We start from the raw sequence: 21739 nt of genomic DNA, 5'->3' as shown, positions 1-21739 counted from the left end.
CCACAGCCTTTCAATAAACGATCCTCCTCTTCCTCCTCCAGGTGAGCTTTGCCTTCTTCCTCCCGACTCTGACTCACCATAGGGGGCCGGACGGCTCGCCTTTATGCCAGATCTGGGAGTCCTTCCAGTATGGGGGTATAGCTCAATGGGAGCACTTTGATGTCATCCACAAGCCCCCTGAAGATGCACCCCTTGGTGGTGCACCCAAGGATCTCAACAGGATTGTCCCTCAGGACTACGACTCCCCTACATCCCTACAGATGTCCTTAGTGGGTCCACTGCCATCTGCTGTACTGGGGGAGGAACTGCCCTGAATGCACATTACCCACCCCCCCAACATTATCCATTAATTTAACCCTTTATAAGGGATGTTGCTTCAGTCCCATCCCAGCTGGGTTATACCTCTTTCCATACTGTTCTTCCATTATGGAGTCCCAGCCAGGAAATGGCAATCACAAGTGCCCTAAATTCTGTGGGCATCAGAGGGCACTGCAGTAAACGAAACTCCAAACCCAGCAGCACCAACGCAAGTCCTTCATAAAAATGTAAGGTTTATTGAAAACAAGGACCCCTACAAATGGCTTCTTGGTCACTATCTCACCACCAATTTCAGTTCTTTCTCTTCTTCATCTCTGTTTCTCATCCACTTCTCCCAGGCGAGTGTTTCCTGTCTCCTCCACTGGCTCTGACTCACCTGGATGTGTTACCTTGGACCCAGGGTATGGCTGATGCCTGGGCATAGCCTGATAGAAGTACTTCCGGATCAATCAGAAGTTTTGTAAAGTAGGGATTACCAATGCCAACAGCTCCCTCTGCCAGCCCCAACAGAACCAAACTGGGCCCTCCTATGGGACTACAATTCCCATTATGCCTTGTAGGTATCCGTGTGGGAATCCTAGTCTGGGTGTGCTGCCATCTAGCGTATTGGGAAGTCACTGCGGCGAATACAATGTCTCCCCCTGTCCCTTAATTACATTGGCCTCTTGGCTGGGTAATGAATTATGCCCTGTCCTGGTCAGGATGCCAGCCAATGCCTGTTGCCCATTATAATACTACCAATCATTAAGCAATATGTAGCACCTTTAATGCTAAACATACAAAGGTCTTAAATGCCCCCTTTCTTTCTTTCTTTCTTTCTTTCTTTCTTTCTTTCTTTCTTTCTTTCTTTCTTTCTTTCTTTCTTTCTTTCTTTCTTTCTTTCTTTTGATCACTAAGCTTTTAAATGTACTCTTTGTTTGCATTATTCTACATTATACATCATTAACCAATATATAGCACCTTTAAGGTTGATCCCACAAAGCTCTAAAATTTCTTTCTTTCTTTCTTTCTTTCTTTCTTTCTTTCTTTCTTTCTTTCTTTCTTTCTTTCTCTACTTTATATAGTGTCTTTCATTCTGATTTCTCAGCTCATTTGTTCTCCCAGATGCGCTGTATTTCCACTGGTTGGCATTTTTTTAACTTCACATATAACCAGTTACCCACTCCAGTTTGTGTGTGGCTGACTGTCAAAGCTGCCCCATTCCTGAACTCCAACAGTTGGCGCACCCCCCCTTGTCCTTTACTAAAAGCCTTGTTGACCCCCTAAACTACCCGTGAAGTGTGAGTCAGACAGACGTGAGCCATCGCTGTGTAATGTTCCTCCCAAACAGGCGATACCATAAATAATCCTTTAGCTGTGTATAGCGCCTTTCAAGGTGGCGTATGACCATGTGCAAGTCACTTAGCCTGCCTGTGCTCCCAAGTGTCTTCTAAACAGCTGTAGACATCTTGTGAGTCATTTGGGGCGAAAGTGTCGGCATGTAGCGGCAGTCCGACGATGACTTCATGGGTGAATCACCAACATGATGATGCCACTTCAGTGCCAACCACAGGGCAGCCTGTTTTTCAGAATGTGCCGTAATGAGAGCGTTACGAGCTCATGGCTCTTGTTGGCGGTGGACCCTTCTAACTGTCATTTTGTGAGGAGGCGGACTAGACCTTTGTGTCCCGATGTCATTTTAAATCCGCGCTGAAGAGCCTTTCCAGCATTAGCGAGCATCTCTGCTGTGTAATAACGAGGAGCGCAAACCGCAGTTGCTTTCGGTGGTCCACAAGGGTTTGCTGATATTTCGCTCGGGGTCGCTGATTTGATTGGCTGAAGCTTGACTCCTCAGGGCGCTCCTTTCACGAACCCTGCGCCAGTTTACGGCAGCCCACCAGTCGCGTGAACACCTGCAGTTGTTTAAAGGGGTAAGAAGGTTGGGATGGACGCTCGTGAAACGATTGTGACTGAGGACCAGGATGTCTGCTGGCGCTCAGACGGGACTCCCCTGTTCATGTACACCCCTCGTACTCGTCATTCCGATCAAATCTTACGAGGAGGAGCTGAATGTTCATCCATCTGCGCGGTCAACCTGCCCGAACCGGCTGAGGGCTGAACGCACCGGAGCCCGCAATCCGCGTTCAGGCTTCATGCACTGATGGGCTACGCGATGTGACCTGCGGCACTTAGGAAATGGGAATCCCCCTCACCTCCTGCCCAGCTTCAGTGCCCGGCAGAGTAGGGCGAGACGGCTTTGAGCGCTGAACCCTCCTGCAATGTGATTGGTTCAAAAGCTTAGAGAGGAGGGGGGCGTTTGGGAACAGGGCGCGGCCAGCTGTTAGACATGCGCGTCATGCGGCGTTGACTTCAACCGGGGGCGCCATGGCTCACCTGCGGGGGTGGGGGGTTGTGTTTCCTCAGTGACTTCTTCCAGATGACTCCCTGCTGTGACAGTGGGTGACTCAGAACTGCTCATGCGCGTCAAGCTGTGTGGTTTGTGACAAATTCACGTACTCGACTGGCACCCACTGCTGGGCAGATTCCTTTACCTTCGGACAGGTGCTGCTGGGTCCACGTAGAAAATGGCGAGCGCAGGGTGAAACTGAGAAGCCTCTGGTAGGCTCAGCAGTCACCAGCGGGCATCGCACTTGGCAGGGTCCTTCAGGGAGGAGCCGATGGAAGAGGAGAAGAGGGGCACCTGATAATTTAACATCAGTGAGCGGGAATAGGGATTGGAAATCGCTTTGGACAAAACGCTACTGGCACACGGGTTTCTAGAAATGTGCCCATCTTTTTCATTTTAGTGTTTTAAAAATTAGCGGAGCCGACGCCCCCCCTCGCAATGTCAGACCACTGAGCCGCTGTGTGTGTGCAGTTTTCAGTCACTCGTGAGAAAAGCTGAACGAGATTTAGGGTCATAGATGTTAGTAAGCTGAGCTGCAATTACAAGATAAGCAAACAATTCAGACCCACCAACTGAGGGGCACACAGGGCTGGAGCCAATCCTGGCAGCATCTATCTATCTGTCTATTATATAGCGCCTTTCATATCTATCTATCTATCTATCTATCTATCTATCTATCTATCTATCTATCTATCTATCTATCTATCTATCTATCTATTATATAGTGCCTTACACTCTATCTATCTATCTATCTATCTATCTATCTATCTATCTATCTATCTATCTATCTATCTATCTATCTATCTATCTATCTATCTATCTATCTATTATATAGTGCCTTACAATCTATCTATCTATCTATCTATCTATCTATCTATCTATCTATCTATCTATCTATCTATCTATCTATCTATCTATCTATCTATCTATCTATCTATCTGTCTGTCTGTCTGTCTGTCTATCTATCTATCTATCTATCTATCTACCTATCTATCTATCTATCTATCTATCTATCTATCTATCTATCTATCTATTATATAGTGCCTTACAATCTATCTATCTATCTATCTATCTATCTATCTATCTATCTATCTATCTATCTATCTATCTATCTGTCTGTCTGTCTGTCTGTCTATCTATCTATCTATCTATCTATCTATCTATCTATCTATCTATCTATCTATCTATCTATCTATTATATAGTGCCTTACAATCTATCTATCTATCTATCTATCTATCTATCTATCTATCTATCTATCTATCTATCTATCTATCTATCTATCTATCTATCTATCTATTATATAGTGCCTTACAATCTATCTATCTATCTATCTATCTATCTATCTATCTATCTATCTATCTATCTATCTATCTATCTATCTATCTATCTATCGTGCCTTACACTCTATCTATCTATCTATCTATCTATCTATCTATCTATCTATCTATCTATCTATCTATCTATCTATCTATTTATCTATCTATTATATAGTGCCTTACACTCTATCTATCTATCTATCTATCTATCTATCTATCTATCTATCTATCTATCTATCTATCTATCTATCTATTATATAGTGCCTTACACTCTATCTATCTATCTATCTATCTATCTATCTATCTATCTATCTATCTATCTATCTATCTATCTATCTATCTATCTATCTATCTATCTATTATATAGTGCCTTACACTCTATCTATCTATCTATCTATCTATCTATCTATCTATCTATCTATCTATCTATCTATCTATCTATCTATCTATCTATCTATCTATCTATCTATCTATCTATCTATTATATAGTGCCTTTCCAATCTCTCTATGCTTAACCCATCCTCGTCTGCCTCATTTCTGGAGGGTGAGGACGTGTTACAAAGTCAGAAGCCCACCTCAGATGTTCACCATGCTCTGCATGTGTGATGTCTGTACATACAGTATCTGCTGGTCATGGTGTCCCGTGTTGTGCGACTTGGCTAATTTACGATGTGACCAGATGGATGCCATGGCTGCTTTAAGAATCCACTCAGGTTTTGTGCCCAATGGGCATGTGGTCAGAGCAGGATGGACCTTTTCACAGGAGCGGCTCAGAGATCGGTGCCATTCAGAGTTCCACCGTGAAGCTTTGTCATCAAATTTGTTCAAAGTGTCCCCCTGAAGGCGAGCGATAAAGGGGAGATCATCTCAAGTAGCCATCACAGATGTCTGCAGCACCTTCAAAGTGGGCTGGGAGGCAGCAGAAGGGAATCCCCGCTCATCTGCTCCTGATGGTGGCCTGAGGGCTGGCGGCGTGTGAGTTGAGGGAGCAGCGCCATGGAGTCGGAGTTTTGATTTTGCTGTCATAGGCATCGGCATTTTTTTCCCATCTTTTCCTTCCGGCAGTAAAACAGAGGAAGCCATAAAAACAGAGAACAAAACATCTGATAGCACCATGTGTGAGGACACTCAGGAGCAGAGATGGACACCAAGTCCTTGTTCTTCGAGGACTTCATGGACTACTCGGTGACTTCTGTCCATATTAACGTTTTCTCATCATCTATGAAAGGAACTAAAATAACCAAAAACACAAATGATACAAACAATCACCTGCACTGATTGAACGCAAATTGGTGGAAAAATTCCTTGAAGGGACGGCAGTGACAGACGCTCCGGGATTTATCATAACACTCCAGTGACCCGTAAATGATTTGCCTTTTTCACACAAACGCAGCCCTCGAACCACCATGTTAGTGCTGCTGTGCCATCAGTCAGGGAGTTGTGAAGAGCAGGAGCCAATCAGGGAGGAGACACGTGATCACCACGAGCCAATCAGAGTGCCATTAGAGTCAGCAGCGTCAAAGCTCTACATCTTCACCCACCATGGCGAGTCCGTGCTTTCAGAAGTAAACGGCTCTCGAGAGATTATCAGTGTCCTCCATGTTCAAGGGGTCATGTGGACGAAAAGACTTAAACCAAAACACAGTGGGGTGGACGAGGCCGGGGGTCTTCACATGCAGGTAAAGGTAGCGGCCATCTTGGGTGGGCTGAACGGCCTCCTCTCGTCCAGATTGTTCTAATGGTCTAAAGATGGCTGCTGTCATCCAGAGCTAATTGTGAGAGGCAGACCCTCCATGAAGGCCCAAATGGGGGTCTTCACAAGGGTCTCACCCCGATCCACGTTTCCTTCTAAATTAATGTCTTTAATTTTGTTCATCACTATCTACACTTAGTTAAATACTCAGAGTAGACTCAACCCAAGGACACAGACTGGGGCTCTGGTGCAGGTCACCTGATAAGGACATTTTGTGAACTGGGATCACAGATGTGACAAAAATGAACAAAAACCAGGGAGGCAGCTTCAGTGGGCAGCCCAGAAGAAGGTCACCTCAACCCGGCCAGTCACCAAGGGCTGCCTGAGGCTTCAGAATAAGTTAGGCCCAAAATGGAGAGGCAGAATTACAAAGTCGAGAAAACGCTTAAAGGGTCCGCAAAATGTCAAAGGGCCTCAGAGGAGGGTTGTGTGTCTATCTATCTATCTATCTATCTATCTATCTATCTATCTATCTATCTATCTATCTATCTATCTATCTATCTATCTATCTATCTATCTATCTATCTATCTATCTATCTATCTATCTATCTATCTAGTGCCTTTCACTTCTATCTATCTATCTATCTATCTATCTATCTATCTATCTATCTATCTATCTATCTATCTATCTATCTATCTATCTATCTATCTATCTATCTATCTATCTATCTATCTATCATGTAGTGCCTTTGCCGGTCAGTCCATCGATTTCCTAGCAGTGTGTTGAGCTGTGGCCTCAGGTAAGGCGCCGTCCATTAAACGGACCCATCAGGAGTGTTCTGAGACTAACTGAGGACTTTCCTGTGTGTGACGTTTGTCATGTGGTTTTGGTGACACAGTAGAAATGAATCTGCTGCTCTGTACCTGTAATGTAATCTGAACGAAGGCTTTGTTTGGTCTTCGTGACACTAATATGGCATCAGCAGTCATGTCATGTGCGTGTGTGTGTGTGTTTGTGTGTTTGTGTATTTCATGTATTGCTAGTTTGCAGCCACTTGTCGTATTTTATTTGTGGCTTTTCTTGTTTGAGGCACGGTGGCACAGTGCTTGGCAGATTGTCCAGCTCAGAGCTTCACCTGACACTACTTGTCACACACGTCTGTGGTGAGCCATCTTTGTTCAGCCTCAGACCCTCCATGGCGCAGGGCAGACACGATCCTTTGATGCCCACTGCGAGTGATTGGCTCAGAATCTGGGATTTAGTGACCTGACTGCAGTCAAAGTCACATCCTGGGACACATCACGAGTGACGCCTCCTGAGGTCATTGGGTATTTCAGGTCTTGCAGCAACAGACAGGTGACCTTGAAAGAGCTGACCAGGCCATGGTTTGTGCCCCAGCAGCCAAACCCCCCATTAAGACCTCCTGATCCAAATCCACCTGGTGGTCCTCTCTGCAGGACTTTACGGCTCTTCTTGTTCGCAGCTCCTGTGAGGCCCAGCAGGGTGTAGACTTTGCATAATAAGTGGGCAGCAAAGCCCCTACGCCAAATCTCAGTGGGCTCACAACGAGCATTCCAGCCTCTCCTCCGGCTCTGGTACTGGGGCCGCCATCGTCCATTAGCCTCTTCAATGCGGCCCTCTGAAGGGGCTTTCAGCTCCACTATGAGCTCTTAGTTTGAAGAGGCAGATGTTGGCACCACATCTGTCCTGAACGAAGTTGGCGTAACTGGGAACTTGAGCTGCCCACCCCAATGCTGAGGTGTGGCTGTGGCTGCTCTCCCACCCTGATGTGCCTGTGGCTGCGGGTGAACCTGATGTTAGCCAATGGCTTTAGAGGTGGCTTCTACCACTGACTTAAGCACCTGGGCGTGTCACCAGTGGTAGTGGCCCTCATCGATGACCACTGTGCCGAGAGGACATGCTAGACACCCACTCTTGTCCCCGGTGTTCACCTTTACTGGCCGATCAAAGTGTTTGCTGAAGGAAATCCCAGCAGAACCCAAAGCTGGAAGCAGAGGGACACCATGGCCTCGGTACCCTTTGGTTGTAGTCGGGCTCTGTGGTCGACCCCTCAGACTTTACTTTGTGACAGTTACAAGGTGGCTTGTCATCTCTGTCACAACGGGGCTTCGACACAGCACCCTCGTAATCCCACAAAGGGAGCTCATTGTCTTTTTTGTCCATTCACTTTACGCCTCTGCAGCCACCATTTCTGTCGTTCTGTGTGTCCCTGTGACCTGGCAGGTGACACCTTGCAGCACTCGTAGTATTTTGTGCACCTCTGGGGTCCCCACTCTTGTTAATCTGACAAACTTTTGGAGGGTTCAGGTACTGAATGGCCGATGAGGTGAACTTCTTGTCACACCGAGCAGTGACGGTGACGGGCCCATTGGGGGAACTCAACGCTTTAATTCATCAACTAGGAATGATGTCCCCCCTCTTGCATGTGTGGTCCCCTCTAGTGACCTTTAGTGCCTTGTGCTGCACTCAGGGCTCAGTGGGGACCCCCAGGACCCCCCAAACCCTTTGAAGTTTATGTATAATCCAGTCTGGAGTTTGTTAATATTTCAAGAAGAAGCCGACAGACTAAGGTGTAGTACTCAGGGAGGCCACTCGGTGGCCACGGGGTCTTCACTTCACATCTCATCTTCCTCGCCACCTCGTCTCGTTTATTTGCTCGACGCCAGTCTCCTGTTCGTGACGTTCCTTTACATGAAGCCCTTCGCCCCGTTGCTCCACAAGACCACCAGTAAGGCTGCCTAAGAGAAGCCCACTTGCTAAAGCTTTATTAACGGCGAATATCGAGAAATTAAGACACACACACACAAACACACACACACGTGTCGGCTAATTTTCTTTTTTCTATGACATCACCAACATTTCAGTCAAATCGGCCGACACGTGTTTGAGATTTTGGGGGTATTTAGGGTTTTCTATTGTGGAGGGGCCACCCCTAAATATCGATATGTCAGAACGCCCTTCCTGACAAATGTCATCTGTTTAACTAAATGGAAAACGAGTGAGTCGGCTCTGCATTCTATAAATGTCGTACAGAAGATGGAAATGAAGAAGGACACCAAGGACTCGGACAGGAGTCGCCTTAAACGAGCGTGACAAGTGACAAAGTCTCAATAAATAAACCAAAAAGCCGAGTCAAAAGTAATCGAGAAAAGATTTTCTGACTCCAAACAACCTTGTCACTGCGTGGTGACAGCGTGGTGGTGACGTCAGTGTGGCTCCGCCTCTTGGAGTACCACCCACTGAGCAGACTTCGGTTTAACGTGACAGCCCAGAATGACAGGCAGAGCAGAAATGACAAACAAAAATTAAAAAAGAATTCAAATATAACATAAACTACAAGAACCCAGTATACACGCAGGATGGGGTCACCGCGTTGTGACGCTGGCCCCGGGTCTTGAGCTGGGTGGGGTGCTTTCATGCCCCCCTTAAGGGTGTCGGACCACTGTGTGGCAGCTCTCATAATGTGACAATGTCACCACTGAGTGCATGCCTCCTATGGGTGGCCTGTTCTGTGTTTTCCTGTCACACCCCCCCCCCCCCCCCCCAATCCATAACTGAGGTCCCCGTAAAATGTGAAGCTGGCTGAGGGTGTCACCAAGACGTGTTCTTTGCCAGGTCACAATCCCCCCAGAGAATGTCATCTGCCCTACCCCCCGATGGACCCTCATTCTGAGAAACTGATGGATTCCAAGGGAATTCATGGCATCTCCATACCCCATATACCCCAAATCCTTGTAGCCCACCCAACACCCCCACCCAGACATGTTCTAAAAGCGCCCCACAGCTCTTTGTAGTGAGTTCTGCAAACACAAAATGCATTTGACATCAAACCAAAAAATTCACACTTTTCAACAAATTTCAAATTTTCTACAGGACCAGCTGGGCTGGTGACAGTGGCACAGGAGACAGAGCTGGAGGTGGCAGAGTTAAAGATGCAAAGATTGGCATTGGGTGTGACGAGGATTAGAAAGGAGGACATTAGAGGGTGAGCTTAGGTGGGACGGGTGGGAGACAAAGTCAGAGAGGCGAGATGGCGTTGGTTTGGAGAGATGAGGTGTACAATGAGAGAAGGGTGCTAAGGATAGAGCTGCCAGGCAAGAGGAGAAGAGGAAGGCCTAAGAGGAGGTGATGATAGAGGGCATGCAGGTGATGGGGGTGACGGAGCAATAGGACAAGGACAGGATGATAAGGAGACAGATGATCTGCTGTGGTGACCCCTAACAGGAGCAGCCGGAAGAAGAAGAAGAAGAAGAAGAAGAAGAAGAAGAAGAAGAAGTAGAAGAAGAAGAAGAAGAAGAAGAAGAAGAAGAAGAAGAAGAAGAAGAAGATTTGAAACAAACTTTGTGAGGGGTGCGTTTGGCTCCATCTGATGCTGGCAGGAAAAGTGACGGCGGACACGGAGACGTGAGTTTGAGTATCGAAACAAAATGAAAAATACAAACCAGCGTCAGGGTGGACTGGCTGGCACGGTGCCATTGCAAACAACATCAGGGCTGTGGCGCATGAAATGGTGAGACAATGAGCAAAGGCGCCATATTGATATCACTGTGACAATGAAAAATGAACCTGTGACGTTTCAACAAAATATGCAAACGCATCTTCAAACTGGCAAAGTGAAATGAGAGTACATCCACCGTGCAGTGAGACCCAAAGTGCGGGGGGCCACCTATTCGGCTGAATGACTGGACATCGCAGCTCTGAGGACTAAGGGGCCAGAGAATGAAACAAAGAATATGCCGCACAGTTTGGAGTCCAGACGTCTAAAAGATTGAAGGCCTGGAGCACAAATCACATGGCGGCAGGTTTGGGCCGAATCCGCTGCCTCGGACCACCAGAAACGCAGGAGGCTCCTGCTGTTGTAACGGTGAAGTCACACACTGCGGGAGAGACCCTTAGAAAATGTCACGTGCAGAGGCTGAGACGCACGAGCAGACAGAAGAAAAGCCAAACCAAGAAACACACAAACGTCAAAACCAAAACTGCTGGTCAGACACTCAGGAGGAAGGATCGTTAGTATTTCATTGACATCATCAATCAGGGGGGTCCCCCAGGGGTCTGTTCTTGGACACCCACCCACAGTTACGTTTTCTGGTTTATATGACTGACGTGGATTCTGGGAGAGTTCATCAACCTGTCAGATTCACAGATGACGCTAAAACTAGAGGGATGGCAGACAGTGAGGTGGCAGCAAAGCGGATTGAAGACCACCGGGTGCGAGCTTCAGAGCTGAGTGAATGTCTGGAAAATGGAGTTGAATGAAGACAAGTGGAAAGCGCTAAACATGGGGAGGAGGAACATCAGCTACAAATACAAGGTGGGAGACACCGAGCTACAGGAAGAGACCTCTGACAAGGATTTAGGGGGTCATGTGGACACAAGTAAGCGACTAAAAAGGGTGGCCGGTGACATCATAAAAAGTCAAGGGATGTCGTGCTCAGACTGAACGATACACCGCTGGGACCACATCTGGAGTGTACAAGAACAGCCAGGTGCATCATGGACTGAAGGACGTGTCAGTAGTGCTTAGTGTGAGCAGAGGGGATGGCGTGGGGACCTCAGCAGGTCTTCAGAATCCTCACCGACATCAATCAAGGAGAGCCAGCAACATTCATTCAGTTGTCGTGAAATCAAACAAACAAAGAGCTAGGGAATGACCCCCGTATGCTGTCCAGCGGACAAAGCAAAGAAAATATTTGAGAAGACGATCAAAAGACTCGAAAAAGCAACTGACAACGTGAAACATGACATGGCGTTTTAATACAGGAAGAGACGACTGGCGGAAATGATGTGGCAGGAGATGACGTCGTAATGGGGTGGACAGAAGTAACGTCATCATCACGAGACTGGAAGTGACGTCATCATCTGGTGACTGGTAGTGATGTCATCATCTGGTGACTGGTAGTGATGTCATCAGTGGGAGACCGGAAGTGATGCCATCAGCGTGCGACTTGAAGTGATGTTCTTGTTGATGTGACAGAAGTGATGTCGTCAGTGGGTGACCAGAAGTGACATCATCAGTGGGAGACCGGAAGTGACATCATCAGTGGGAGACCGGAAGTGACATCATCAGCGGGCGACTGGAAAAAGTGATGTCATCCTCGAGGAGCTGAAAGTCATGTCATCAGTGGGCGACTGGAGGTGACATCATCAGCAGGCGACTGGAAGTGATGTCATTGTTGATGTGACAGAAGTGACACCATCAGTGGGAGACCGGAAGTGACGTTTTCATCTGGAGTTGGATGTGGAAGTGACGTTGGACGGCCATCTTGGGAATCTGGACGTTTATGTGGATTATTTCTCTTCTTGTGGTCTGATGAACGAGAGAGAGGTGTGAGTACCACAAATGAAGCCTTCATCTCGCGCACAGTTTAAGGGTGAATCACAGCCTCGAGGACACCTAGTGGAGACTAAGGAGAGTTGTGGGACTTTGAAACAAACTACCGAGACACAAACCCTGACAGCCTTTAAGGAGAATCAGGAGGAGATGTGGGGACAGCTGAGCTCTTAGCTCAACAAGCGAGTGACAAATGGCCGGCGTGGCCTTCTCTTGTCTGTCAAAAGTTCTAAGAGCAAACGATCAAAAGCAGAGAACCTGAAAACTTTTCGAAGGAGTGATGTGAAGTCCTGGAGGGCCCGCCATCCCACCATGTTGTCACCGGAAGGTCACGACCTCCAAGGACACGCCCAACCCCAGCAACATTTGAAACGGTTCTAACGACGGAAAACCCCAAATGGTGGCGATGATGAAAATGGAAAATGGAGGAAGAAATGCCACAGTGAGTCTTAAAGGGGATGGAAATTCTGAAACAAAATGGCGGAGAGAAAAGTGTTGGCTCTCGGAAAGAAGAAGAAGAAGAAAACACAGAAAATGAGAGCAAAGCCCTCACAGCAAACAACACAAAACATGACAGCAATTCCAGTGTTTGAAATTAGAGACGAAGATAAAAAGAATTCAATTCCGTTTGGCGGATTTCTGGGATGGCGCTCGCCGGTGTCTGCTCTGATGTGACACAAAGACAAAAAACAGAATCTGGGGGTCGGCACAAACAAAGACGGTGAACAGTGGAAGGGGGCTTCGGAGGACCCCTGAAGGAGGAGTGGATGGATGGACGGCGTCTGGCTGAGGAAGGCCCACCTGAGGCTTTGCTGTGATCTCTGCACCGACGACCTTCTGATCTCATTGACTGCGACTCTTAAAGGGGCAAATCAAAGCAGGAGCACCGAAAAGTGGGCCGGCGGGGGTCCACAGGGGGATTTCACCAGGAGATGATGGATTGCCAAAGTGCAAGGGGCAAAGGTCGCAGAGGACCGATGAGCAGGAGAGTAATTGGTTACTGAACTCCTACAATTGAGGCCCGCCTGGAATGTCGTTGACGAGTCAAGAAGCCCCCGCCGGCCTGGGAGCCGTCTAAGTGACGAGGAAAGTGCTTCCTGATGCCAGCCGATGAGAGGATAAGCAGCACGGCTGGGAAACATTTGGCCGCCATCATCGTTGGGATGTTCTCGCGTGCTCCTCAAAGGTCCGAGGGATTGAACCGCACAAACACGGAGTTAAGGTGACAACAATGGTGGCCTGGTGGACCGATAAGAGGAGCGGACCAAAGGTGTTGTGCACCTGCCACGGAATGACAGAAAAAGGACCATACGTGTCCCCCTAAAAGCCACCGCCAAGGACGTGAAGTCGCTTCACTTTGAGAGACACACACACACACACACACATACGCTGAACTCAGGGTCCATCCTGAAGCTTTCAGTTCGATGTGGTGGGAGGCATCACTATCCCCGGTGACAACACTTTGCTAGGTGTGACAGCCAGGATTGTGTATCATGTGGCGCCGATGCCACAAAACAGTGATGAGCAAATCAGGCGAGTCGGGAAACTGAAAGAAAAATTAATTCTGCAGGCGACTGAGCAAATGTCCAGATGTGTTTACGGGTTGTGCTCATGGCGCGGATCACAAGGACCCCTGCACCCCACGGCCCCCTGCGCCCACTTCTAGAGCAGAACCCACGTTATGGAGATGTCGGTGTCTTTTATTAGAAATTCCTCACCAAGACGCCTCAGACTGCAGCAGTGTGCCCTTCTTCTCGTGCCCACCTCTCTAAAGCTGGTTGACCGCCGAGACCTGAATGCCCCCCATCCCCCCAACCCCCCCCCCCCCCCCCCCCCCCCCCGTTGGCGTGGAGCGTTGACTTTCTGCTCTGTGAGCCCCACTGTTTGGAGTTTCTTCTTACAGCCTGTGACCCCCAAGTCTTGGGGGGGGGGCCGGACGTGGTTTGCGTTTTGCTCCATAAAGTAGCAGGAGAGAAGAGACGTAAATAAAACGAGAAAACCAAGAGAGCTTGAGAGCTGCCATCCAAAGCAAAAGAGAGAATTAGTCGAGAGAACAAATTCAAAAAGTCGATTTGATTTATAGGCACAAGAAACGAAGTGAAAACGGCCTCGGAATACGTCAGCCAGTCTCGGAGAAGGACACTGAGTTCATGACCTCGGAAGACACGCCCCTAGTGACGGGCGGAAGCCTCCAAAATGGCGAAGATAACGTATGTGAGGAGGAGACAAAGCAAAGTTAAAGAGCTGGGGGGGGGCACCACCACCCTGGGTGAGCCCCCTGAATTATCTGACAAAACTTGGTGAGTCGCACTCAGGACAGAACTGAAGTAGGGTGGCGGCCATCTTCATTATATACTGAAGGTCTTGGACAGGAAGGGGAGGGTCCAGGAGGGGAAGTGACATCAGCACTGGAGTGGAGGGAGGAAGAGGGAAGACTTTAGAGCACAGCGCCAACCCTTGGTTTGGGGGGTTGTTACTGTCACCTGAGCCCCTAAGCTGCCCCCCCCCCCCCATGAAACCTACAAAAATAATTCACACAAAACGTATCTACACAATAATTCAAAAAGTTATCGGACCACTTGGCCCCAAAAGCATCACTTAGAAAAGCAAAATAACGACATTTATACAAAAAATGGGATAAACAAGGAGTGACTTGGGGGCTCAGAGCAAGAGGACACAACGAGGACACGTGACATGTAAGTCCATGTGCTGATCTGTCATGACCGCTGGAGGAAGAGGAGGAGGAGCTTAATGAAGATGTCACCTCCAGAAGCCCCGCCCTTTCTGGTGCTGGACCATCAGAAGCTGTCATCGTTCATGTGGAGAGCCCACTGGTCCACAGAGGCACAGACCCTCAGTCAGCGTCCTCCTAAGTCTTTGCTTTCCTTCCTTTTTGTGACTTTTCGTTTTTCTCCTCACCGCTGATATTCAGAGACCCCCAGGACGATATTGGGCCTTGTCCCTCGTTGTTTGTCCGTCTCTTCAGCAGAACATCAATGACATCGAGACCTCCACGCGTCTTGTGATTTTGTGCTTTCACTAACAAACTGTGGCAGAAGCGTTTGGTTGGCGCTGACCCGACACAGACTGACACCGGAGGCACAGGTGAAAATCAACAAAAAGATTTTATTTTTCTTCCGCTGGGGGGGTCACGTCTTCCCCGTGCCCCTCAGCTACAGCCCAGTCCCACACAAAACACACAACAGAAAACCCAAAAAAAATCACTCCTCTTCCTCCACTCCTCCGAGGCAGCTTCGTCCTCCTCATCCTCCTCCCGACTCTGGCGCCCTGATTGGTGGCCGCAGGCTCCCTTTAAAGCCCCCCCGGGTGTGGCTGTGTTGCCGACCACACAGGCTCAGTAAGCCTTGCAGCTCCCCCTGGTGGTGGGCTCTGGTGTTCCAAGATGGTGGCCCCGATGCAACCCAGGGGGGGCTGCCACCAAGTGTTCCAGGGGACATAGCATGGATCTCATGGCTGCTCCCCCAGATGTAGTGTCAAAGGGGCATCCTGACCGGGCACGGGTCTCAGCCGTCCTCCACAAAACTTTATGTAAATTCGGGGGGTCAGAATTACCGCTGGACTAAAGCCTCCCTCCTCCTGTCAGTGGCACAGATTGCAGTGGAAACAAACACAGAGTTTGTTTTGCGAATTTTACGGCAAAGTGAAGCAGATTTGATTTCACACAAATTGTTTCTCTTGTCACCAGCCGTCTGGTGGACCAGGAGACGGAAACGCGACCCACGGAGACGAGTGAAGCCAACGGGGCCAAAACAAAACAAGCAGATCAGAAAGGACCCCTTGTAACAATTCGTCCCGCCACGCTGACACGAGATGATCGCTACAACTTACCTGTCCTAAGTGGTGTCAGCTGATCAAATGACAGGCCGATATCACACCCCAATAAAGCCCCCGTATTCTACAAGGTTCAGCCACCCCTGATGCCGGCGCATTTATAGTCCACAAAAGAACAAAAACGAGGAATACATGACATCAAAATTAAAGAAACGATGCCTTCCATATGCCCCCCAAACCCTAAATGACCCTCATATGTGACGATACAAATATCGTACTGTATATACACACACGGTAAGAATATTCCATCCTTCCATCCATTCTCCAACCCGCTATATCCTAACTACAGGGTCACGGGGGTCTGCTGGAGCCAATCCAGCCAACACAGGGCGCAAGGCAGGAAACAAACCCCGGGCAGGGTGCCAGCCCACCACAGAAGAATATTCCAGAGCTTATAAATAAGTCCACAGTTCTGACTCCTGATGCCTGCAGGCGAAACAAAGAGTTCTAACAATTGCGGACTCCTAGCAGCAATCAAATGTTCGCCATAAACGCCACACAGTCGGTCTGCGCCACGAAACCGAACAGCAAGTCCTTCGACAAGCTCACCCGAGTTCCTTCAGTTCCATCACATAACCAACAGGACTGTAGAACCTCCTGGACTTCGTCTCATGGCCCTGGCAGTAGCTGACCTACCTTTTACAACAACCCCCCCCCCCCCCCCCCCCACCATCACCCCGTCTCCCTTTAAATGGCGCTGTTCATGCAAATCGCTCCCCGAAAATGAAAAAAACAGGAAACTGGAAGTCCCGCCTCTATGGCTGTCAATCTCAGGCTGTAAGAACGAATGCAGAAAACCAAATGATATCGATGTGCCAGCGCTTCACTTCACTGAGTTCTAATCTGTGACAATTCTGGTGATCTGTGAAAGTGACGAAGACCACCGACTCACTGGGCCGACTGATGAGCTGATCAGCGGGTCCCCAATGTCAACTCCTGGCTGTGATTATTAAACATTCAGAGCACTTTAAGGGAATGGAGGTGACGTGTTGCTTCAGCCTGAGCTCTCTGGTGGTGGCAGTGGTGACTGCTGTGCCACCATCGCCAGACAGAAAGATCAAAAGAGAACGTGACCGCCGAAAAAGATCTGTTTTGTGTATCCAGCCAAGAGACACCGATGCCCAGAATTGCCACCATATTTATAGCAAAGTGTCCGCTAACCTCGCGGGGGCAACTGCTGTGGTCACATGATGTGTAAATTATGTAAATACATCACGAAAATAAAAAGCTTTACAACATTTAAAGTAAATCCTCAAATGTTAAACACCTCAACATAACCCAAAACACCCGTCTGGTGTCCGAGTTTACGGATTCTTCTCCCAAAACGCAGTCTCATCCACCGCTGGCGACCTCGGCTCGTCTCTCACTTACGTCTTTTTTATTTGTGCCTTTGCTTCAAGTGACACTCTTCCCGCTGCGCCCTTTTCCCTCTTATTTCCTGGTTAACCCAAATTTGTGACTTTGTCTCAACGCCCTTAGCTCGTTTGTCGCCATTTCTTGCCTCCTGATCCCTAAAATAAAATCTCTCAAAGACCACATCTGTCTGCTCGGTCCCCGCAAGGACTCGGTCCTAAGAATATGGGGTCCTGAGATGGTGGATGTGAGCAAACAAGGAGGGCAGTGCCTACAACTGACTTGTCAGGTCTTCAGCTTATTATTATTATTATTAATAATTATTCATAATTATTAATATAATTAATTAATAATATTAATAAAGTAATTAATAATATTAATTAATTAATTAATATTATATTATTATTAATAATAATTATTATTGGATTCAGCAACAGAATGAGGTGCTTAACAGTAAGGTGACAGGGTGACGGCAGGCCAAGGATGCCAACCTCATTTAATCAGGAGCACAAAACAAGGCTTCAGTAGCCCAAGGGTTTAAAAGCCTGCGTCCTATTAGAACGCCTCCTGCTGGAGATCACCCACCATTACAGCTGTCTTTGGCTGTCGTGACGTCCTCTGACATAACTGTGGTGGAGAGACAAGAAACGTTTAACACCAGGACCCCCACTCATCCCCCAGGTGCCTGGAAGGCGTTTTACCAGACACGCATATGCCATGATGTGGCATCACCCGTGTGGCAACAGGGGTGTTTTAGATTTTAAAAATCAACTTAAACATCCCAGAAATATCACAAAAGCCCCCACAAGAGGAGGGACGACCATAAACCTTCAGCATGTTAGACAACAATTAAACAAAAAGCCCCACGATGGACGGTCAGCCTGTCCAACACTCGTTCTTGCCTTGAACCCTTTGCTTCCCGGGAGAGGCTCCAGCTTCCCCACAAGCCTGCTCAAGATGGAGTGAGTTTAGAAAAAGGACATCTGGATGGAAATACAGAATAAAAAGCTCAAAGGGGGGACCAGTGAAGGCTCAACACACAACCCAGGAGAAAAATCCAAGAACTCAATGAAGTAAACCGACACTCTGGGATACTCCGCATGAAGCCAATGATCCCCGACTCCTGAGCCTTCTCCGCAGACTTGTGTGGCCAGTGGGAGGGCTCAGCAGCAGGGATGCCCCGCCCACAATGAACAAGGAGCCTGAGCTCATTTACATTTAACCGATTCTAAGCTAAAGTGTCCGAGATAACGTTTAGTGTTTCTTATGTTCTCCTAAATGTTTTGTCTCTCTGGTCAGCCTGACTGAACACGCCCTTTACTGGAGGAGGAGGAGTCTCTTGAATGACAGTGACTTGCCTGGAGGCGGGGCACACCTTTGCATAAATGGCACCAAATGCCAAGCAGGACAATGAGAGAGAGAGAGAGAAGCAAATGAGCCAATCCAGCAGATCCCTGAGTGTTTAGAGCTTCACAAAGACCACCGAGAGCTGAAGTGCAGCGTTGGCCTCGTCATCCCGTCAGGTTTTGTCTTTATGGTGCAGCACTGACCCCATCTGTGTCATTCGATGGCCAGCTAAATCTCATCTAGGAAGGCTCAGATCCTGCCTTTGGGTGGGCTGCATATCGGATTCTTTGCAGGGGGGTGTTGGTTTTGTGTTGTCGTTGCTGAACGTCAGCTTTGACCCCATAATGGGCCTTTCTGTATTACTTCTTAGTCAGGGGAGGTGTAGCAAGTGACCAGATTGTATTGTGTGGGACTCGGTAGACACTTGGAATTCTCTGACACCACCTTGACAATCACACTCAGGTCAGATTTGGTTCTTACATCTCAATCAGCCAAGCTGGGACTCATAGTCCACTGGGAAGGCAGGATTGAAGAAGGTGGGCTCAGCAGGAAGGGTTGGTGGCACAGTGTTGGAGCAAGAAATGGGAGGCTAGGTGTCAGAACAAAGAAATGGAGGGGCCATTCACTTCACCAAACTCCTTGGCGTATCTGGGCAGCAAAACATCAAGAACGTTCCTGGAGCTGCTGAAAAGGCTGCTAGGTGGCTTTGGACCAGGAGGACAGAACTTGGACACAAGCAGGCCATTGGTTCACCAAAAGTGTGCCTTGAAGCCCCGCCCCTTAAAGAGACAGTAGCCAATACGGTGTAAAGAGGCCCCACCCCTTATATAGGCCTCATTGAAAGTTCTGTGAAGAGTCCCCGCCCTTTAATACGCCTCAGGCAGTTCTGAGTTAGGAGGCTCCACCTACCCAAAGAGACCTCAGCCAATATGGTGCCTTGAAGCCCCGCCCATTAAAGAGTCCTCAGTGAACACTGCATAAAGAAGCCCCACCCCTTACCAAGGCCTTAGTCAAAGCTTTGTGAGGAGACCCCGCCCCTTAAGTGGGCCTCAGGCAATACTGTATACAAAGGCCCCACCCCTTAAAGAGACCTTAGCCAATACTGTGCTTGGAAGCCCCACCCTTCAAAGAAGCTTAAAGCTCTGTGATTATGCCCCGCCTCCATGGGCTCAACATCCATCTAATGAACAAACAAACTAAACTGCCATTGTTAAAAGACAGAAGACGTAATAGAAAAGGATTAAGAAACAAGAAAACTTCATTAAAGAACAATGAAATACCAAATGAAAGAAATGAACAAAAACCTTTTCACTGGCAAACATGACACAGTTTTCAAAAAATTAACAAAATAAAAAAAAAATGAAGAGCCGGGATGTAGGCTCAGCAATATTGTAACAGAAACCTGGGCCTGGTAAGAGCAGCCATTGATGAGACCAAGTGGGACCTGCGTAAAATGAGGAGAAAACACACAGAAAATGAAAGACGCGCCCAAAAAAGAAAAACAAAAAACAACAATAAAGCCGAGCGGAACTGCAGTAGCTGGTCAGGGTGACCAGAAAAGAGAAATCCAGCCGCACAGGGGCAGCCAGAAGACCATAAGGGGACCCTGCCTGGTGCCCCCTGCCGGGGTCTGCCAGTCTTTTTTGTTGCTCTTTTTGTTGTCTTTGCTCACTTTGTCATCTGTCAGGGATGAAACAAACACTGGTGCACAAGTGACATGCTGGGTGATGCCACAGGCGTCCATTTATATTTAGGCAGACTGAGAATAAAGAAAATGATGGGATTTCGTCAGCTTCTGAAGGACCAGCAGCCAGTTTGAGAAAATTATGGAACAAAATGAGTCGGAGCAGCAGATGAGCAACACACGAGTGTGAGGAGGTGACAACGCAGAGGAACTGGCACTGAACTCGGCTCCTTCTCAGTCCAAGTCTGCTTCTCTTCTGGTTTGGACACTTTAGTCCTGTGTCCTCACCAAAGTGTCCAACAGGTCACTTTGAACGGGCCTGGCATGAGTGAGCAGCAGGGTAGAAGTGGCACAGGGGACACGGGTCCATAGAATGGACACATCTATGAAATGACATTTGGATTTGATTCATTTACACTTAAAGAAAAAGATGAATGGACATCAAATGAACAGGACATGAGCCACCATGGAAAGGAAAGAGGAAAAGCAGCACCAGCCAACATCAGTGACGACACAGACATGTGGAAAGATTGGATAGAGAGAGAGACTGAAAGGCACTATATAATAGATAGATAGATAGATAGATAGATAGATAGATAGATAGATAGATAGATAGATAGATAGATAGATAGATAGATAGATAGATAGATAGATAGATAGACTAGATAGATAGATAGATAGATAGAAAGATAGATAGATAGATATAATAGATAGATAGATAGATAGATAGATAGATAGATAGATAGATAGATAGATAGATAGATAGATAGATAGATAGATAGATAGATAGATAGATAGATAGAAAGATAGATAGATATATAGATGAAAGATAGATAGATAGATAGATAGATAGATAGATAGATAGATAGATAGATAGATAGATAGATAGATAGATAGATAGATAGATGAAAGGCACTATATAACTTACATAGAAACGTAGAAAGTCAAAGGCACTATATATCTAACGGTATACATCTGATAAGAAGATAGAGAGAAATTTAGATATGGGTGACACGGGCAGCATGTTGTATTGGGCGTCCGCACAAAAAAGTTCCAAATGGTGATTACAGCCAGTCCATTACGGATGACATTTATTAACTGAAGGGGCGCGCTAATGGACCCCCATGGGTCGTCGGAGTTATTAACACTGGCTACCTGCTATGGATAACTTCACAAACCCCCCCTGCCTAGGACTCCAAATGGGCTTCGACTGGCACTGGCTAGATGTGTAGATACGTGAGACGCTCCGGCGCTGAAACGGTTAACCCATCGGCGATTTCTCCGTTGTCGCCGTGGCTTTTCAGTGTGTGCCCGGCGTCCCGTCCCGCACTGATTTGTGACCCCACAACGGACAAAGAGGTTCGTGAACTGGATGGATGGATGGACGGGTCGTGTCGATGTCCCGTAGCTTAAGTGTTCACGGACGGAGGAGA

The 21739-nt window shown here is 47.7% G+C and overlaps 1 protein-coding gene across 3 annotated transcripts in view; it reads left to right on the top strand.

The window, feature by feature from the left end:
* Positions 1-21739, top strand: part of lsp1a (lymphocyte specific protein 1 a) — a 99385-nt gene that overhangs the window by 10912 nt on the left and 66734 nt on the right. The window lies entirely within an intron of this gene.

This window comes from Erpetoichthys calabaricus, chromosome 2 (genome assembly GCF_900747795.2).
Source record: "Erpetoichthys calabaricus chromosome 2, fErpCal1.3, whole genome shotgun sequence".
NCBI lineage: Eukaryota > Metazoa > Chordata > Cladistia > Polypteriformes > Polypteridae > Erpetoichthys > Erpetoichthys calabaricus.
The sequence above is the reverse complement of the archived record's forward strand: the minus strand, read 5'-3'. Positions and strand labels throughout refer to the sequence as shown.